This window comes from Lygodium microphyllum, chromosome 10, assembly GCF_053477565.2.
Source record: "Lygodium microphyllum isolate KBCC chromosome 10, Lygodium_microphyllum_v1.1.10, whole genome shotgun sequence".
Classification (NCBI taxonomy): Eukaryota; Viridiplantae; Streptophyta; class Polypodiopsida; order Schizaeales; family Lygodiaceae; genus Lygodium; species Lygodium microphyllum.
Window position 1 is genome coordinate 95,056,684 of NC_141144.1, and position 19,470 is coordinate 95,076,153.

Here is a 19,470-nt window from a genome sequence, read left to right on the forward strand (position 1 = left end):
GGGCGCTTCAGTTTTTGTTGCTAAGAAATGAAAGATGATCATACAACATTTGATTTGGAATCGAATCTTCTATCAAACAATTAACATCAAATGATAGTAATATATTCTATTGAAAGATCTTGAAAATTTAGCAATTCTGTTGAAAGTTATTGAATATTTTATTAGAGTTCAAGAAACGATGAATGTACTTTAAAATGAAATTTTTGAAAGGCATGGTTCTGGAAGTGTTTTGAGAAGCGTGAAATAGATCATGTACAATGTATTGTTATACTAAATTAAGTCTATCGTCTTCAAAAAGTGATATATTTTTACATCTCACTGGGCATGTATATAGGTTATTATAACCTACGGTAGATGCATTATTTTTTAGAATCAATGTCCTACTCCAAGTTCATGGCCTTGTCTATGCTATCGGTTGTCACCTCAATGTTGGCCTCAAATTTTTCTTCGAATGATTAGAACGTTTGGATGTATTTTTTTCATTTTTTAAATGGGTTTTCTTTTGTGTTGCTGGAGTCTTTTTTCAATATTTGTTGTATGGCCTATGCATTCATAGTGTCTAAGGTTGGTGTTTTGGTGTTGTTAGAAATTTGATTTCTTGTTGGTTTCCTAGACTCTGCTCTTCTGCAAAAGGAATGTTACTGTTGTTAGAGATAGTTTTTTGACGGGGTTTTTTGTGTCATTAGAGTTTTTTTTCAATGTTCATCATATGATCTACGTAGAACTTTCTATTTTGTTTGCATCTGATGTTGTAGATGAAGTGCTTGGTCTTGTTTCTTTACATTATTGCTTTTGAATTGGTTGATAGGTATTGCTTAGAGTTGATGCTAGATGATGTAGTTGTGCTTAAATTAGTGGCAGCATTCATAGTAGCTAAGGTTGGTATTCTAGTCTCGTTAGAAGTCTGCTTTCTTGTTGGTTTATTGGACTCTACTCTTTTGCAAGGAATGTTATTGTATAGGGATGAATGGATTGCTTAGGTGCCATGGATTAGGTTGTAGATCTCTCTGTTGAGTAAGTACGTGACCTTTTCGATGGTTATGGCAAGCTTTTCACAACCACATTATAGTTGTTCTTTTGCATGTATGTTTGTTACTTTTGCCAATGCCTCTTCTTCTTTTGTTATGGGCAAGCTTCTTCTTTTGTTACTTTTGCCAAGGCCTCGAGCGACATATTGAATTCATAATGTAGGATCTCGATTGTGTATATGAAGATGCCATTTGTTTTAGTGTCTAGTAAGACAGGCTACAGCTATTCATAGTGGATTGACATGCATATCTTTGAATTGGAGTTCAAACTTGTCAAGTATGTGTTTTAGGAGTCCTACATATGAGATGTGTTTGTGTTAATGGGGTTATACTCCAAGGAAAAAAATATTGAAGATGGTAGCAAGGTTTATACTATTTGCAATTCTGTTCTATTCTTCGAGTAGATTATTGTTTAGCTATGAATCCATCAAATTTTGGAGACCATTGTAGTTTGTGAAGCCACCAATATATGTTGATAGTCTTTGGCCAACAATATTTGCCCATTCTCATTTGGTTTGTTATTAGGTACTTGCAATATTATGTGTCAACAAGATGATGCTCAATTTATTGTCAGGTGTTCTTGTGGGTTTGAATATATAGCTTGAACATTTGTGTGTATAGTTTGATGTGGCTAGATGAAATTTACATTGTTTGTTTTTTATAAATACTACAATCTTGTTTATATTGTGTGTATTGCATGTGGAGTCATATTTGACTTTGGAGATGTTATTTATTTGTAAAAATGGGAAAAAAAGTAATCATATTACTATCTTCAAAAGGATTTAATACAAGTGATAATCTTTAGAAAAAGAATAATGAAATTTTGTGTTTTTCCTAAATGTTGAAAGAAGTTCTAGCAGTGCTTTCGAGACACACCATGTTGTAGTTTGATCTTGTTAAAATACGCGGGATCTAGAGCATGGTAGATACGGAAGCTATGGAGGTTGAAAGCGGAAAAAGGAACTCATGATGACATTGAACTTGACAAGGAAAAATTGTTACACAAGTGAATTAGTTTCCAAGATTGAGACTTGGACTCATAAACACAATCTTGTGTATTGACAATGACATGACACTTTACTGGAAAGAAAAGAGTACTATCATTGCATTAGAAAAAGAGTGCAAGTATAATGCTTTATAGGAATTGAGTGGTGGTACTTTCTCCTACTGTGCATATGGGATTCTGGTCCTGAGCCCTCATTGCTTCTCACAAAGGGACTGAAGTAGGTGTGATTGCAAATACCTCTTTCTAGCGTGGCAGAACTTCTCGGTGTGTCCGGTCCTTTTGTAGAAGTCACAGAAGAGCTGATCCTTCTTGCCTTTGTACCTGTTGCCAACATATAATGCATGTTCATCTCTAGAGGTGCTTGGTTCTTCTTTAGTTTTTAGCTTCTTTTCCTCCTCTAACAGTGATGCCTGGATATCAACAAGTTCAGGGTTTGGCATATTAATTAGGGTTGTTGATACATTATTATATTCAGAAGGCAAACTCTTAAGTAGAACACCAATGCAAACATCTTCTTCCATTTTAATGTTGATTCTTGCAAGTTGAGTTAGAAGTCCTTCCATGTAATTTAGATGCGTGGCAAGTGATGTGCTGGACTTCATTTCAAGCCTGAAAAACTCTATCAGGAGACCATACTTTGATGATTTAGACTATGCACCGAACAAAGTGTCAAGTCTCTTCCATGTATCCTGTGAGGTCTCACAATTATCCACATGGTGGATATAGATGTCATCTAGCTCCAGTTTGATAATGGCCTGAGCCTTATCATCGTTCTTTTGCCAAGTGACAGCAAGATCCACATCACGGGGCTTCTTTTCTTTTCCAGTGGTAATGGCCGAGAGGCCCTTCTTCATCAAGATGAGTTTGATGCAGGTCTGCCAGGTATGAAACCTGACTCCTTTGAAGCAAGTAGTTGGAGAGTCTTTTCCCATGTTAGAAGGCTGGAGCAACAACAGATTAGCACTAGATTTCAGCACAGCATAGTTGATTTTTAATGTGTCAAAAGACACAAGCAATGGCAGTGTAGTATCAAAAGATACTAGTTTGAACTTGATTCTTGATGCTTGTCTTGTCCTTCAACTTGAGTCCCCTCCTTGGTGATGGATACTTGAGTCCTTGCTGGAAACTGAGCTGGGAGCTTAGATCAGAGTGGCAACAGCTTTGTTGAGTCAAGAGGAGTGCGAGAAATGAAGTGGGAGAAGAGCTTGAGCTTGATGTTGAATGCTTGGTCTTCCAATCTTCAAAAATCTCCAAAGATCTCCAAGAACTTCCCCTCCTTGATGTGTGGTACTGACTAAATCAATGAATCTGGATGTCGATAGGGTGATCCAAGTAGTAAGAGAGAGAAAGTGATGAGATTCTTGAGCTTCAGTGAGGTTTGGCTATGGCTTCTGAATTAGGGTTTCTAACCCAAGCCTGGTTTTTTGCATAGTGTGCATTGTATACTCAATCATTTCAAGAACTTTTTACATGAGATTGAAGCTTGATTGATGGGCTTTAAAAGCCCTATGGAGTTGGGCAAGATTGCACTGTGCATACAGGGAGAAAACGGCCCGATCAAAACTGTGCCTGTTTCAGGTAGCGACCATGCTTTTTCGCAATGTTAAGCCAGATCATCATCAATATTGGGGTTTGATGTGCTGCCAAGCTACTCTAAAGTTGGGGAACAACTTTGTAGAAGACACTATGAAGAGTTATGCCCTCTATTGCAAGATCTAGCTCCTCAAAGTTAGCAAGGTCTGTCTGGCTATGGCAGACACACAGGGCAACAACTATGTAGAATCACAATATTGAGCTTGAAATGGCCTAATGTTGAGCTCTGAGGTGATAGAGAGGAGCTCCAGGAGCAGGGCTATAGTTCTCTAGAAGAAAGCTTATCAAGATCTTGTCTCGTTGAAGAGATCTAAGAGCTACAGATCTATGTAGGGTGGCTATGGCTGCCACAAGGTCAAGTGGAGAAGAAGGAGTAGAAGATGAACTCTTAGAGTGCTGGACTGAGCTCAAGTTGAGCTAGATGAGAGTAGAATGGAGCTGGAGGAGTAGTGCCATGCCCAACTGGGCTCTAATACCATGTTAAAATACGCGGGATCTAGAGCATGGTAGATGCGGAAGCTATGGAGGTTGAAAGAGGAAAAAGGAACTCATGAAGACATTGAACTTGACAAGGACAAATTGTTATACAAGTGAATTAGGTTCCAAGATTGAGACTTGGACTCATAAACACAATCTTGTGTATTGACAATGACATGACACTTTGCTAGAAAGAAAAGAGTACTATCATTGCATTAGAAAAAGAGTGCAAGTACAATGCTTTATAGGAATTGAGTAGTGGTACTTTCTCCTACTGTGCATATGGGATTCTGATCCTGAGCCCTCATCACTGCTTCTCACAAAGGGACTGAAGTAGGTGTGATTGCAAATATCTCAACAGATCTATGTTAAATTGTACTAAAATGTATTGTTTATGTGCGTGAGTCATAGTATTGTGTATCATATTGATACAAAGGTGGATGGATCTGAAAGTCCCTTGACTATATGCAAGTTCTTTCTTTTGATTACACGAGAGCATCTGTAGAGGCGAGCTCACACTGAACCACCAAGACCCATGGACCACTTGTTATTCAAGCATTTCAAATGAACACCTATGGCTATCTCTCACCTAGCCGATGCACCTTCCATTCTATCGGGGTGTAGTGAGCGTACCTTGATGCCCAAATGAGTTGCCTCCTCCCTCAAGCACACCGATAGCTCCATGATTCATGATGCAAGCTCAAGCAACCTCAAGCCTCCACCTTTAAGCTCCATCCTCCATAGCCGCGCACGAGACAAGAGAAGAGAAATGATGGAGAGCTTCTTCTCCTTGATCCCTCATCCTCACACGCTCACTCCCACACACTTTCACACTCCCTCTCTCAAGCACACACAAGCAAGCAAGGAGAGAAGAAGATGAGTTCACTTTGCCATACACCAAAAAATGATCTCCTCATTCACTTTCCAACTTTATATACAAAACCCTAAATCCCTTTTGGGCGGTCATCCCCTTATCCCCTTTTTTACATGGCCTAGGCCCTTTTTCCCATTGTCCTCCTATCTTCCAAGCTTCCTTCTTACTGCCCATCTACCTTTATAGTTTGCACAGGAGGGAGCCTGCTAGTGCTTTACAAAAATTTTTAGGGGCGCCTCGCATTTAAAAGTGCACTTTTGCCTTTGCTTTAGCTTTTGAGACCGCCCTTGCACTTTTGGCCATTTCCCTTCTTGTTTCTTCTATTGTGTCTAATTTCCTTCTGGGCCGTCTCTTTTAGGTCATGACTTGCACTTTTTCACTTTTTTCATTTTTTCTTGAGTTGCGGTTAACATTACCCCCCTCCTAGCCTAGTGCCAGTCCCATGGCACTAATGAGTAGTAATTGGAAGGTGGGATGGGTGTAGCCATATGGCTTTTTGAGTTTGTATACAAGCCCTTGTGGGGGATGGTGTGGGATGGATCAGCCCTTGAAATTGAATATGGTGTTGGGGTTGATCCCTTCTTGACACTGATGGTGGGTGGATTTGTCCTTTAAAATTGTAGATGGTGTTGGATGGATTCCCCTGGGAGATTGGCAGATGGGTGGATCTGTCTTTGAAATTCACGATGGTGTTGGATGGATCCCCCTGGGAGATTGGCGGGTGGGTGGATTTGTCTTTGAAATTTAAGATGGTGTTGGATGGATCTCCTTCTTGCTCTTTGAGGTTGCGATGACACAAGCGTAACATGGTTTTTTCCTATTTCTTTCAAGTTGCCTTATCCCTTCACCTATGTCCGTTTAGAGTTTACCACTTGCACAAGAGAAAACATGCACTTCTTATAAAATGAATTACATTGCGCCCTGTGCTTTCCTTCCGAGAGCCTTCGGAGGTTCTCCCTCATCCTTGAGAGAGCCTTGCTAGAATATTTGGTGCTTACCTCCATCCATCTGAGCACCTTGCTAGAATCTTTGGTGCTTTTCGTCATCCTTGAGAGAGCATTCTTCATCCTTGATAGGACCTCCCTCATTCTTGAGAGGACCTCCCAAAGTAGTTGGAGCTTCCCCACGTTTTTTCTAAGGTTGCTACTCCTACACTTGTCCTGCTTGAGCAGAATGAGCTTCTTTATTCACTTTTTGACTTGGGCTTCCTTGGTCTTCCTTTGCTTTATTTTGGCTGCATGGTGACATGTCGGGCAACAGCAGTCGTGGAAGTCGATGATGATAGGGTTTCATGGGGATTAGTCTTGGGGGTCAAGAGTGAATTGAGTGGATGATGGGGCCTCTGAAGTTGGTGGGTTGCATCATTTGCATTAACCTGAAAAGAAAAGAAGGTACACTATCTAGGGGCGTGTCTTCATTACCATGTGGTGTATTGTGCACGTGCTCATGAAACTAGGAGTTGGGAAGCATGGGTGTTATCTCACCCTTGAGGACCTAGTTCGTGCATCGTTAGAGGTGCGGTGCACGAGCATGAAGTGGGGAATGAAAATGAGCTAGGGGGTTAGGGACGGAGCTAGCCGATTAAAGCCACTGAGCATTTCTAACTTGAGGACCTCTAGGTGGAGTGACTGTGACCTGCGTGCTTTTTTTTTGCCACATGCTGATCCAGCCATAGCATAGATATCTTTGCTAGGATTTGAGGTCAAAAGAGTGGTGAGGGCATCAGTGTTGTTAAAACCTCCCTCTAAGGAGTCGCGGGTTGCTGCCCCCTTCCAAAACTTGGCCTTCGTCTTTAATCAACATTTGCCGCTCTTCTCCCCTATGCTCTGGTGGCTCTGCTTCTGTGGGCCCTGCAATTTGCATTTGGACATGTAGCCCATGCCTTAGAGCCTACGGGTGATTTTCAACTTTTTCCTTGAGGACTCAACGGCCTCCTCCTCCTCAAATTGTGTGGCATCCAAGAGAGTGCAGAGGAAGGCACATCGTTAGGCTTCCAAGGTCACATGTGCGCCGGCTCTTTGCTAGCACCTTGTCACCTTCTGCAAGGGCTCGTCGGCGTGCTAAGGCGCTCACTTTTCCTTCTCTCCTTTTCGCCTAGTCATCTACTTTCGCCTAGTCATCTATTCTTCTAGGCTTTTGCTGTGCGTGTAGGCTATTGCCCTTGGTCTCCTCTCCTGTTCTTTGATTTCTCTTTCCAAGTGCTGTTGTTCTTCAAGCTCCAAGGCTAGCCTTTGTTCTAGATTTGCTTTATGCTTTTGGTGTCGTCGGCTTCTCTCTTCTTTCCAAGTGCTGTTGTTCTTCAAGCTCCAAGGCTAGCCTTTGTTCTAGATTTGCTTTATGCTTTTGGTGTCGTCGACTTCTCTCTTCTTCTATTGCTTCTAGTTGCTCTGCGGCATCTTGGATCTTTTCATTTTCTTTTTGCAGATCTTTATACAGTGCCACCAGCTCATCGAAACTGCATTGTAGGCTCATGAGGCTGCATCTTTCCGCTGTGAGTTTTGCTTACTATCTCTCATCTTCTCCTCCCTTAGCCTCAAGCTTCTCTTTTAGCTCCTTGATCTCTCTTTGATAGATGGCCACTTGATGGGTTCTCTCTAACTGAGAGGCTGCCATCGTCACCCTTTCGGGCTCGATCACAATTGCGGCTATCTTCTTGTCTTCCTTTGCCCGTTTCAGCTGTGACATGAGTTCCTACACATAGGTATCATAGGTTGTGGACAACGGCAGTGTAGAGGGACCAATGTTTGTAGATGCCTCTATCTTTGATTGTTTGAGGTCCCGTCTAGATTTCGTGTATGTAGCTGCATGTCTTTTTGCTCCTATCACAGGGGTTCATGCACTTGCGCCTTGAGTTGCCTCTTTGTTGACTAGGAATTGCACCCATGCCACAAGATTGCTAGCATCTACTGTGGTAGAGGAGTCTTGGATGGGTACAGTGACTGGGGTGGTGGGTAGTAGGATGGGTGGGATAGGGTTGATCAAACCCTTGTCCTTTCCCTTGGTCACTAGGGACGGCAGGTTTTTTGGGTGTCTTGGAGCTGGTGCTTGGAACTTTGTGTTAGGGTGGGCTCATGGCCGCTAACTCCTCTTGTCTTGAAGGTTGTTCCACTGAAAAGTGGATAGTGAGAGCTATGTCTTCTTCCTCCTTCCTGAGCTCCGCCTCTTTCTCCTTAGCTCTTCTCTTTCTCTCGTCCTCAGTTCTTTTGGATTCCTCTTTATTAATGGTCCAATCAAAAGGACGGATGCCGACTTGAGTGACGTAGGTGAGCACATCCGTGAGGAAGTCATTGGAGTTGATCCTGCTAGCAATGTGTAACTCTTCCTCAATCAAAAATCGATCTAAATGTGGGTGGGTCACAATGTGCTCTTCTAGGGGTCAGTTACGAATGGTGGTCAACACCATATAGGATGTTAAAGCTACATAAGTGGGATCATACTAAGAGATCTTAATGGTATGCCACTGCTCAACATTGGTTATGATTTGGCAGCCTTCTTGTTCCCACTGCAGTCTAAGAGCATACCATTTCCTCAAGAAAGATGAGTCATTATCGGCTAGCCAGCGGAGTGGCAATAACTCTGCTCTTGCTATAGAAGGTGATCAACAGTTGTTTGAGGGCTTGGTTTACAAATATCTGGGCATTGGCGATCAATTCTTCTTCGACTGTGGGGGTTTTTACCATCACAATTTTGTATTCCTCCCAGGTGCATGTCATGGAGCGAACCTCCGACGCTAAGGATGGATCAAGCAAGCCTAGGTCAAAATGCTCATAACTCTTAGCAAGTAGGGTGAATGTGGCATCCAAGCGCTTGATTCAAGTGATCAGGCCGTCTCTTGTGTTACTATCTAGGTCTTTAGATCGATCCTCGTTCATAGGATGGCCTAAGACTTGTTGATGGGTAAGGTTTGACTAAATTAGATAATTTGATAGCCCAGGGTTGCATCTTTGGTTACTCTTGAGAGTGTGGTTGGGCTTCTTGTGTGATGGGCTTGGTTAGAGTCATTGGGGGTGCCGCGCTACTAGACGCTAGTGAGGTCTTAGGGGCACTATTAGGCTCGGGTTGAGGCAGTGTGTGAGTAGCATGGTTCATTTTTGATTGATAGACTTGTTTAATATCTACCAGCTTCTGCATTTGAGGCTCTATGTCTTTCATAGTTTGAGTCGTTTGTGGCATTAGCATCTTTTTTGTCACATGGCTTGGTGTGGGTTTAAGAGACATATGCCCCAAATGAGCATGCCAAAGGGATACATGGGGAATAGAACCCACAGACAAAACACGATCCAGTGTAGCTCTAGATACAATTAAGGGATAGAGGCTACCAAACTTGGCACCTCTTGCAAGTACAAGCATGCCACGAGTAATCTTCCATGTAGAGTCTCCAAAAGACACAAAATACCCTGCATCATCAAGCTGTCCAACTGACATAAGGCTGCGAGTCAATGTAGGTACATGGCATATATCATGCAAAAAAAAAGAGCTGCCAAAAGAAAACTACATCCTAACATCACCAATGCCCACAATATTAGGAGACCTATTATCACCAAGACGCACAGAACCAGACATGGTACGATAGGTATAAAACCAATCTCTACAGGGTGTCACATGAAAGGATGCACCCAAATCCAAGAGCCAGCACTGCGCATACATAGAATGTATCTCAGAAGCCTGTAAGGCATCACATGAAGAAGCTGCAAGTATGTAATCATCATTTGAATCAATGGCCTGAATGACATTAACCTCTTCTATCTTCACACTGGACTTTGCAAGTACAATACTGTGCTCAGAAGATTTTTCTTGCAATTTTTCTTTTCACATTTCCTTGCGCTTATCATCATGCATTTTATGGCACTTCGGCCTACAATAATGATAGGCAAGATCTGACTTCTGTCCACGGGACTTACTGCGACCACGTGACTTGGACCTGGACTTCTGAGAGTCCCTGCCTTGCCATTTCTGCCACCTCTAACGGTCAATGCATGAGAAGAGCGAGAAGCATCATTGTTTCTCCTGTTGATTTTCTCAGTCAATAAATCACTCTCAACATCTTTGATTTTCAGCTCGTCAAGCTTGTTCGTGCATATGGCAATACGGAATACATCCCATGATTCACGCAAGGTGCAAGTTATCTTTGAACTCAATACCCTGTAACAACAGACTCTTCATGATAGCATAAAACCGGCTGAAATGAGATGAAAGGGAGGTCCCCTCCTTCATGCGAAGGTACATTAACTGTTTCAGTCAATACATCTGTGACATGGGACTTTGCTGCGCATAAAGCTCCCGAATCTTCTCCCATAAATCCCATGCACTCTGATTCTCATCTTCAACAACATTATGATGGACCTCTTCTGAGAGTGACAAAATAATGGTAGACTTGCATAGCTCATCAACTTCCATCCAAACATCATCATCCATATCCTCAAGTTTGACACCCTTGAAACGTAAGGGTTTAATCTGCAACTTTTGCACCAAAACTTGCCATATTTGGGACTTCCAATACCCATAGTTGGTACCATCCAACTTGGCAATGTTAAAGAGAGTTGCATCTTTCAAATGACCAGCCATACTGTCCCAAATCAAAGCAAAAAAGTAAAATTGCAAGTTATTGTAATTAGTAGAAAATGCACTAAAACCCTTACGAAAACTGGCTGAAAGGGTGGATTTCACTAAGAGAAGAACCTGTCCAGCAAATATGACCAAGGTAACATCAAATAGTAAGCATTACCCTCATAGAAGTACTCAAAATCTACAGATTTCAGCTTGTTGTAATAAATGACAGCTGTATATAAAACTGTCCCAAAATGAAGCAATCACTGATACGTATGCCATTGCAATTGCTAGGTAACAAGATATATCCAACAGGGAGTTTCCAGGGGCAAGAAGGTACCAAGAACTGTCAAAGCAATAACCTGTCAGGCAAGAGACATCTCATAGGTCTAGAAGTCATGTACGTAATGGGTCTCGGGGTAAGAGAAGAGACCAAGCACAAGCACAACTGATAGAGCAAGAAGCTCAATACATAACCATCCAAGATGCATACAAAACTTACAAATCTGTTGACAGAGAGAGGTGCCTACCCCAATAGGCGTATCAAATCAGCCCACTATAGACTAACTGTAGACATAAGGCTCTCAAGAGAGCAAATGCATGTAACTGTCCCACAAGCTCAAGCTCATCTATAAATAAGATTATGTGTACATCCAAATATATCAAGAGGCTCCCACTGGAAGTGAAAGTCAGATGCAAAGAGAGCAAGCAACGCTCTAATACATCGAATACATAGCATCAAACATGCCAAATTCCAGTAAGGTACATCCGGAGCATAAATCCCAAGCTATTTCACATCCGTAAACCATAAGCCTGAAAGCATTAAAAGAGCATGTAACCGACAACCAAATGTAATGCCTAGTAGATCCAAAATGCTCAAATACATCTGAAGATGAAGCTCCAAGTAACTGTCAAGCATGGGCAGGCAAACCAAGTGGCATCCATATCTAACCAAAGCACAAATGCAAGAAGCCTAAATGTCAAGCAGTGACAATAGGCATAGACTGGTCCAAAGCATGCCAACTGAAGCCAAATGCCAGTGAAAAACGACCAAGTTGGAGCTTAATCCAAGCTCAAAAGCATTCCAAAACCAAGAAGAAGCATTTGACAACCTCCAAATACATCGGTATGATCATTCAAGCCTCTAGGAAGCACCATGTATCCATGAACCAATGCATTCACCAAGTAAATGAGCTTCAGCGCACTGTATTACAGCAAGCAATTTACTCTTATATGAAGCTCAAATGATGCTTAAATCTGCTCCAAATCATTCCCAAAGCATAGACATAGCATCCCATAACATCCGGGCATCAATAGGCATCAAACGGGCAATGCCAAGAAGCATTAAACAATAAATGTCAAGTGCTACCCTATTTTGTCAGTCTTGGGACTGTGTATACAGCAAAGGGCTGAAGGTCGAAGCACTCGAATCGAGAACCGGGAGCCAAGATCCAATGCCAGGGAGTCCGAAGATGATCGAGAAGGTTGCAAACAATGCTGGGAAGCCGAGGAAGAAGCTAGAAATGCCAGGAGGGGATCAACCCAGCCCCCTAAAGATACATCGCATTTTGCAATGGCTGCTCCTGGGGGCCGGGGGATCTTCTACAGCCCTCGGGGGCACTTGGCAATGTCGAGGAGGCTCCAATGCAGCCGAGAAGAAGCCATTGAAGGCCCGGAAGCTCGAGGAGGAGGTGGGAGATCAAAACATATCTTCAAATGAAGGTGCCATGCCTGCCATTGAAAGTGGAAGGAAGGAGGAAGAAGCTTGGTGGTGAGAGCTATGGCGGATGGAGAGGAAGAGCCAAGAGAGAGAGAGACTCAAAATACAACAACCACAATGTGTGGTTGGGCCTTCCTTTATTCAAACTGTCACTAAAAGAATAAAGAATAAGTGACTGTGACGGGCACCCGCCACCTACAATGTGCAGTGGCGGGTACTGTCAGTGTAGTAATACACGAGCGGCTAGGCGGAGGCGCCTTTACCCCCAACACATCAAGCCTAAGGAGGGGGGTTGTGATTCGTCACCACCCGCCAAACCTCAGCACTAGCAAGGATCCGACCACAAAGCTAAAACTCTTGAACACCAATTCAAATGAGTATCAAAACGCCCACGATCACAGTCTAGGAGTATCCAACCACGAACTCACAAGGTTGGGAACCTTTCCTTGAAACCTAGGAGGGCTAGAAGGAACTACAGGCATCGAGAATGGTCAAGCCGCGATGGGTTTCCAAGATTGTTTTACCTAGTCTTCTATGACTCGTGCATTGCGCATCTAGGACCGGCCTAGCAGGATGTCATAGTCCAATCCCTTCATGACTATAAAGTCAACATAGAATTGGATTTCTAGGATCTTCAATGGCCAGTTCTTTAATACTCCAAATGACCGCATGTTCATTCCATTGACTAGGGTGACATTGAACCCAATATTCTCAATAGGCAGGTTACCCCAATCTTGGAGTAATATGTGGCTCAGCACACTAACTCTTGCACTCGTTTCCACAATTCCCTTTCTCGTGGTGTCTCCTAGAGCTAGGACCGGTAAGATTGCATGCATTTGGGTGCCTTCCTTAAAAGCATTGACGTGCAAGGACTTGGGCACTGAGTGTAGTGTTAGGCTAGGTATCTAAGCTACCACATCATGGTCATGTAGATTAGCTGCCCCTTGCTCCATTTCTCCTTCAATCCACTGCTTTAGTTCTTGCCATAGTGTTGGATGCTGCCTAAGCAGATCTCCTAGGCTTAGGGTCACTAGGGTGGTTACTAGCGTGGTGAGGTGGTTGTTAGCTACTTGCCTCTCTCCTAACTCTACATTTCTTAGCCAGTGGCTCTGATGGGTTTGTTGGCCCATAACATGTAGGTGGCAGTGCTTGTGGTACAGCTGCGTCCCTGGACTTTGGTCGTGGAGGCAAGGCTGGCGTGCTTACGCTTGAGAGGTCATCGATCTCATTTTCCAATATGGGCTTAGCATCCTTCAAGTGCTCCTGGGCTTCTTTTACCCACTCCTTGACCTTTTCGATGGCCTCGAATTGGCACTTTGGGTTCGGGTACTCCTTGATATTTGCACTCCACTTCTTGGTCGTGTTTGGAGCTCACATTTCTGCTTTTGCATCTGTCACCTTTTTCCCGGTAAGTAGCATAGTGACACTCTCGGTTTTTAGTGTGACCTATGCGTCAGCTTTCTTTCTCCTTTGCCTATGGCTCTTCTTTCCGATTTAGGCTCCATCTAAGTTGCTAGGTCCATGATATGCCGGCTTGCTTTGTCTGCGCGTAGGTCATGACATGCAATGGGATAGGTGTGTCCTCTTCATTAAATGTCTCTACTCCAATCATGCCCAATGGTACATATGGCTTATTTTCCACACTAGAGGGTGGCCTTTGTTTAGGGACTTAAGCAAATAGGTGAGCGATTCCACACTTTGGACATTTAAGATTGGCCTTTTCCCAATTAGCTTGCTCCAGTTTGGGGCAGCGTGAGGAGATGTGTCTCGGGTGACTGTAATTCCAACAAGAAATTAGTTCTTGGGGCTGCCCCCCTAAGCCTTTGCCTCTACCCCTACCTAATGCCATCACCAATACAAGTCGGTAATCCATAAGGATTGCATTGCCCTCTTCACCATACGAGAAGTAGGGGTGCACATACGGCTCTTCATTGTTCGGCTCCTCCACACAGTGGACTGTAGCGTCACTCGGTGGATGGGTTACATAGGGTCCAGGTGGTATGCATGTGGGGTTTATCTCCATCCTAGGAATGGCTGGTTTGGTGTCATTAGGTTCCAGGAGAGCCAATGGGGCTCCCCTTTCGAAGAAGTTTTGCAGCATGTTTGCTAGATAAGGCTACTCGTATGGTTGCGAGTACATGAGTATTCTCGGTAGCCTGCAATGCAAGGTATCGTGGCTGAACCTACTGCAATTTGTGCGAGATCGGGACCTCAAGTTCTGACACTCGACTGGCAGGTGGTTTCCACCACTCGGTAGCTTGCAATGTAAGGTATCGTGGCCGAACCTACCGCAATTTGTGAGAGGTCAGGTGGTATGCATATGGGATTTATCTCCATCCTAGGAATGGCCGGTTTTGTGTCATTAGGTTCTAGGAGAGCCAATGGGGCTCCCCTTTTGAATAAGTTTTGCAACCTGTTCGCTAGGTAAGGCTGTTTGTATGGTTGCGAGTACAGAAGTCTCCTTGGTAGCCTGCAATGCCACGTATCATGGCTGAGAACCTATCGCAAGTTGTGCAAGGTCGGGATCTCGAGTCCTGACACTCGATTGGTAGGTGGTTTCCTCCACTCGATAGCCTACAATGCAAGGTATCATGGCTGAACCTACTGCAATTTGTGAGAGGTCGGGACCTCGGGAGGTGGTATGCATGTGGGATTTATCTCCATCCTAGGAATGGCCGGTTTGGTATTATTAGATTCTAGGAGAGCCAATGGGGCTCCCCTTTCAAAGAAGTTTTGCAGCCTGTTTGCTAGGTAAGGTTGTTCATATGGTTGCGAGTACGGGAGTCTCCTCTATAGCCTACAATGCAAGGTATCGTGGCCACCTACCGCGATTTGTGTGAGGTCGGGGCCTTGGGTCCTGACACTCAACTGGCAGGTGGTTTCCACCACTCGGTAGCCTACAATGCAAGGTATTGTGGCTGAACCTACCACAATTTGTTCAAGGTCGGGACCTCAGATCATCTTGACACTTGGTTGGCAGGTGGTTTCCGCCACAATACATGCATTGGATGTGAAGGCGTGTTGGTCATCTCATCGTTTCTTGTAATTTGGCTAGCTCTATTTTTATCTCCACTAGCTTTTGGCTTGTGTTTGTGCCCTTTCCTTTATCATGAGTACTTGGGTGTGATTTTTCACTTGACATTGAAACTCTCTCAGAGTTCCTAGGATTAGTATCCTCTTGTGTCAAGCTCTTGGAGCTTCTCTCTTTGAGCTGGCCGTCCACTCTGATTGCCTCTCATTAAAGACCTTAGCTAGCGCATCTCGCTACAAGCTTGAATTGCTTGCCAAGGCCTTGTAAAGTTCCTCACTTTGTATCTCATTAATGAAGACCGTGGAGACTGCTCTTTCGGTGGGTCACTCACCAATTGGGATTCTCTTGAAGAGACACTTGTCTTTCTGCTTGACATTCATAAGCCACACTAGTAGGTTATTGGAGTACCCAAGCTCAGAGAATCTCTTGATAAAGAGACTCTTGAGGTTGTTGAAGTCAATTTGCTTTAGCAGCATCCAGCCTCGTGTACCAGGTCCTACCTTTATCTCCTAAGCATAGATCGAAAGCTTGCGAGCACAGAGTAAGATCGGTGAGGTTGCTAGCCTCACAGACTTGCTCGAATTGCTCTACGAAGCTATATGGGTCATCCTTTGGTTGGTACTTGTCCAGTTGCTTAGCCATGATAGGGGTTCTTAATTGGCTCTTAGAACCATGGTTGACTCCTAAACCTCCAAGCAACGAGGTTGCCAGTGCAACGGCACTTTGCTTTGCTGATGAGTTGTCTAGCAGTCGCTTTGTAAGAAGCTCATTCAACGTGAGATTGCTTTCCAGCATTCTTTCCCTCTCCACATTAGGGCATGTCCTATTTCTGCTTGCTAGGGCTAGCAGAATCTTGTGCATTTCTATGTTCTATCACAAGCTTCTGGCTTGTTGTTCCTGATTGTAGGCCACTATGCCCTACAAAGCTTCCTGCGCTAGTCTCCTCTCCTCTTTGAGGTCCGCTATGATATCCTTGGATGTCCTACTATGGTGATCCAGGTCTGTAGGTCAAGCTCTTCATCACTTTCGTGGTTAGTGCCTCACTCTGCCATGTTTGCGGTTTCATGCTCCACTAGGTTATCGATGAGATTGATCAAGTCGGGCAGATCCACCCCTCCAATTGTGTTGGTCCTTGCTTGGTCCTACTGTTGGGGTTCTTGATCACTTGACTACGTTTCAGGGTGTCCTCTTCTACTAGTGGGTTTATTCTGATTGTTAGGTCTAAGTGAGTTCCTTATTATTTACAAATAGTCCTCAACTTACGCTCACTCAGGGTGTGTGTGTGTGTGCGTGCATGCGTGCGTGCTCTCTTTCATGCATCGTGCGAAATCAGGCTTTTAGCTTCTCCTAAGTGCACTTCAAGTGTTGGAAAACAATGTCAGTGCAAATACAAAGTGACAGTTGCAGCGCTCGCACTCTCGTCTACGTACTTGGCCTATGGGGCTCTAGGCTTGATTCCTGACCGCTTCCTCTTCTCTCTAGGGTATGTGCTACATTGTTTCACTTGCTCGGGGTCAAATGGGGTCTGCTGGTTAGCCCGCGGCTCTAAGTGTGCCAAATATGCTGATATGAGTGTTAGTATCGTGCCTAGCCATTCGTCTGCAGTCTCTAGGGTTAGATTTGCCTATAAGGCTTTCGGTGAATTCTCCTCTACTCTTTGTCATTCTAGATGCGCGAAATTTGTTAATTTGGATGTGTCAAAATCTGGTTCAATTCTTTAGAGTCCGATTCTGTAGTGTCTGATTCCAAGAATTGGGCGTCTGATTTGACAGGTGTCTGATTATGGGATGTTCGATTCTAGGAATCGGACAAGGTGTGTCTGATTGGACTGGTCAGGATGGTTTGATTTGAGTGTGTCCAATTTCCAAAGTCGGTCAGGGTGGTCTGAGAGTTTGATTTTCAAAATCGAACAAGGTCAGGTCTGAGTGTCTGATCCTCACGATCGGATGTGTGGTAGTGGTCTGATTGGGGTATTCGAGTCTGATGTGTCCGAGTGTTCGAGGTCAATTTGTTGGGTCCGATCGGACTGGTCAAGTTGGTCCATCGAGTGTTGGCCGTCCAATTCTAAGAATCGAATGAGTCTACTGAGCGTCTGATTTTGGGAATCGAACGCTTGTGGATCGTGTCCAATTCCATCAGCATGTAAACATCATCAACAAAAATCGCTTTGCATTAACCATTTTTGACCAAGCACACTAGCAAGAGGTTAGATGCACAGAAAGGTTTCTACACACTTGATGCAAGCAAAAAACTCTTGTGGCCTTTGATCGATTTGCTAGAAGCACCAAGTCTTGAACAATCAATCTCTCTCTCTCTCTCTCTCTCTCTCTCTCTCTCTCTCTCTCTCTCTCTCTCTCTCTCTCTCTCTCTCTCTCTCTCTCTCTCTCTCTCTCTCTCTCTCTCTCTCTCTCTCTCTCTCTCTCTCTCTCTCTCTCTCTCCCTCTCTCTCTCTCTCTCTCTCTACTATTGTGCAACTTCCAAGCACTCTTTTTTCCCATTTTTCTCCATGTTTGTGCCCTATTTGGGCCTCTTTAACAGCAAAAACCCTAAAGCCTTTTCCTTCAATTTCTTGGTCCTAACCTACTCTAAATGCAACAAAAATTGAAAGCAAAATACTGAAATAATTCCTCCTACTTACCTAATCATCAAAAAACCAAAATACTTAATTGTTGCAACGATTACAAACCCAAAACCTCCTACCTATCTCAAGCTTTGGTTCAGGGATGAAACCCTTACTTCGTCACTCGATTTGAGATGCGCAAGTGCTCAAGCTTGAATCTGTTGGTCCCAACAACGAAACTAAGGGCATCCCATCCCTATGAATTATCAATCAATTTCCATCATGATGCTAGGGTGAGGAGGCCACGGGTGAGGGATATTGCCCACTAGAGATCCTATTGCATATTAGACTTGTGGGGAATCAATACATGTATCATCATAATGCCCACAAAGGTAAGACCAGGGAAATGGAAATTAGACAAACCAATGCTGCTCGAAATGTGGAATTTCAAAGCCCATTATCCCCTTTGTTTTGCTAAGCTTATTTGTTCTAGAGATGATCAAGGACAAAGGCTATATTCCCATTCCTATCCATGCCATCACTCATGCTCAAAACAAAGTTATAGGAATTAGTCTTAAGGGGCCAATAACCTTGAATGGATCGGTTATTGGCAAGAAAAATGCCAAGAAATGGAGAAGGTGGGCTATACTCAAATTAAAAAGTGACAACCTCTCTTCATTATCACCTAATGTTACTATGTTTAGCACTAAAATTGCCACTATTGCACCACCTACCTCAAAAGAGAAGCTAGCAAAAGGGCATGCTTGGTTAAACCTTTCTAGACCTCCAAATTGATGTCAAGATTATGTAAATCTAGCTAGGCTAGCCCAATAACAACATGACTATTTGGGCAATGGATGCTGCTAAAGGCTATATGTAACACAAGACTTCTTAGGGTAACTTTTATGGGTTGAGTCTCATATCTGATGTCTCTTGAAGCAAGAGGTCAACCATCAATTACTTCTACACATACCGGCTTCGCTTTCCTTAGAAGGTGTATACCATGTTGCTTTACAAATTTCTCGTCCACGAAGCATGATGTGGCTCTAGAGTCTAACAAAGCTTGTCCATCTATTTGTCTTCCCTCCATGTGAATCTTTATTGGTAATATCAAACTAAACATTGGATATATAGATAGAAAGAGATATTCTTTTGGGTTTCTCGAGGCTTTGTCTAACCACATGGTCTTTACTAAGGCTGGTGGATGTTGAGGTTTCCCGACAATCTGATGGAGTAGTGGTGCCATGAATTCTCATCCATTCTTTCTTAGGACAATATTTAGCTATGTGTCCTAAGTGGGTGCATACATGCATAATCCATTAATGGACCATGTTTGTTTTTCTTGATCTTACAATGGCTTGGACCGCATCATATCAATTTTTATAAGCTTTGCCTAAGATACTTGGTCTTCTTGGCCAGTTAGGTCTTTGAAACTCTTCCTTGTGTGTGAATTCAAGGTAGCTCCTTAACAACTTTCTTGTATTCTCTAAAACAAGCAATCGTCACATTCAATTGCTTCAAATATAATTTCACTAAGTGTATGCACCTTGCACCTTTGGCATAGTAAGCAAAAGACCTTTAACATCATCCTTCAATCCCCAATGGAATTGACTAATAAAATAATCCTCAAGCCA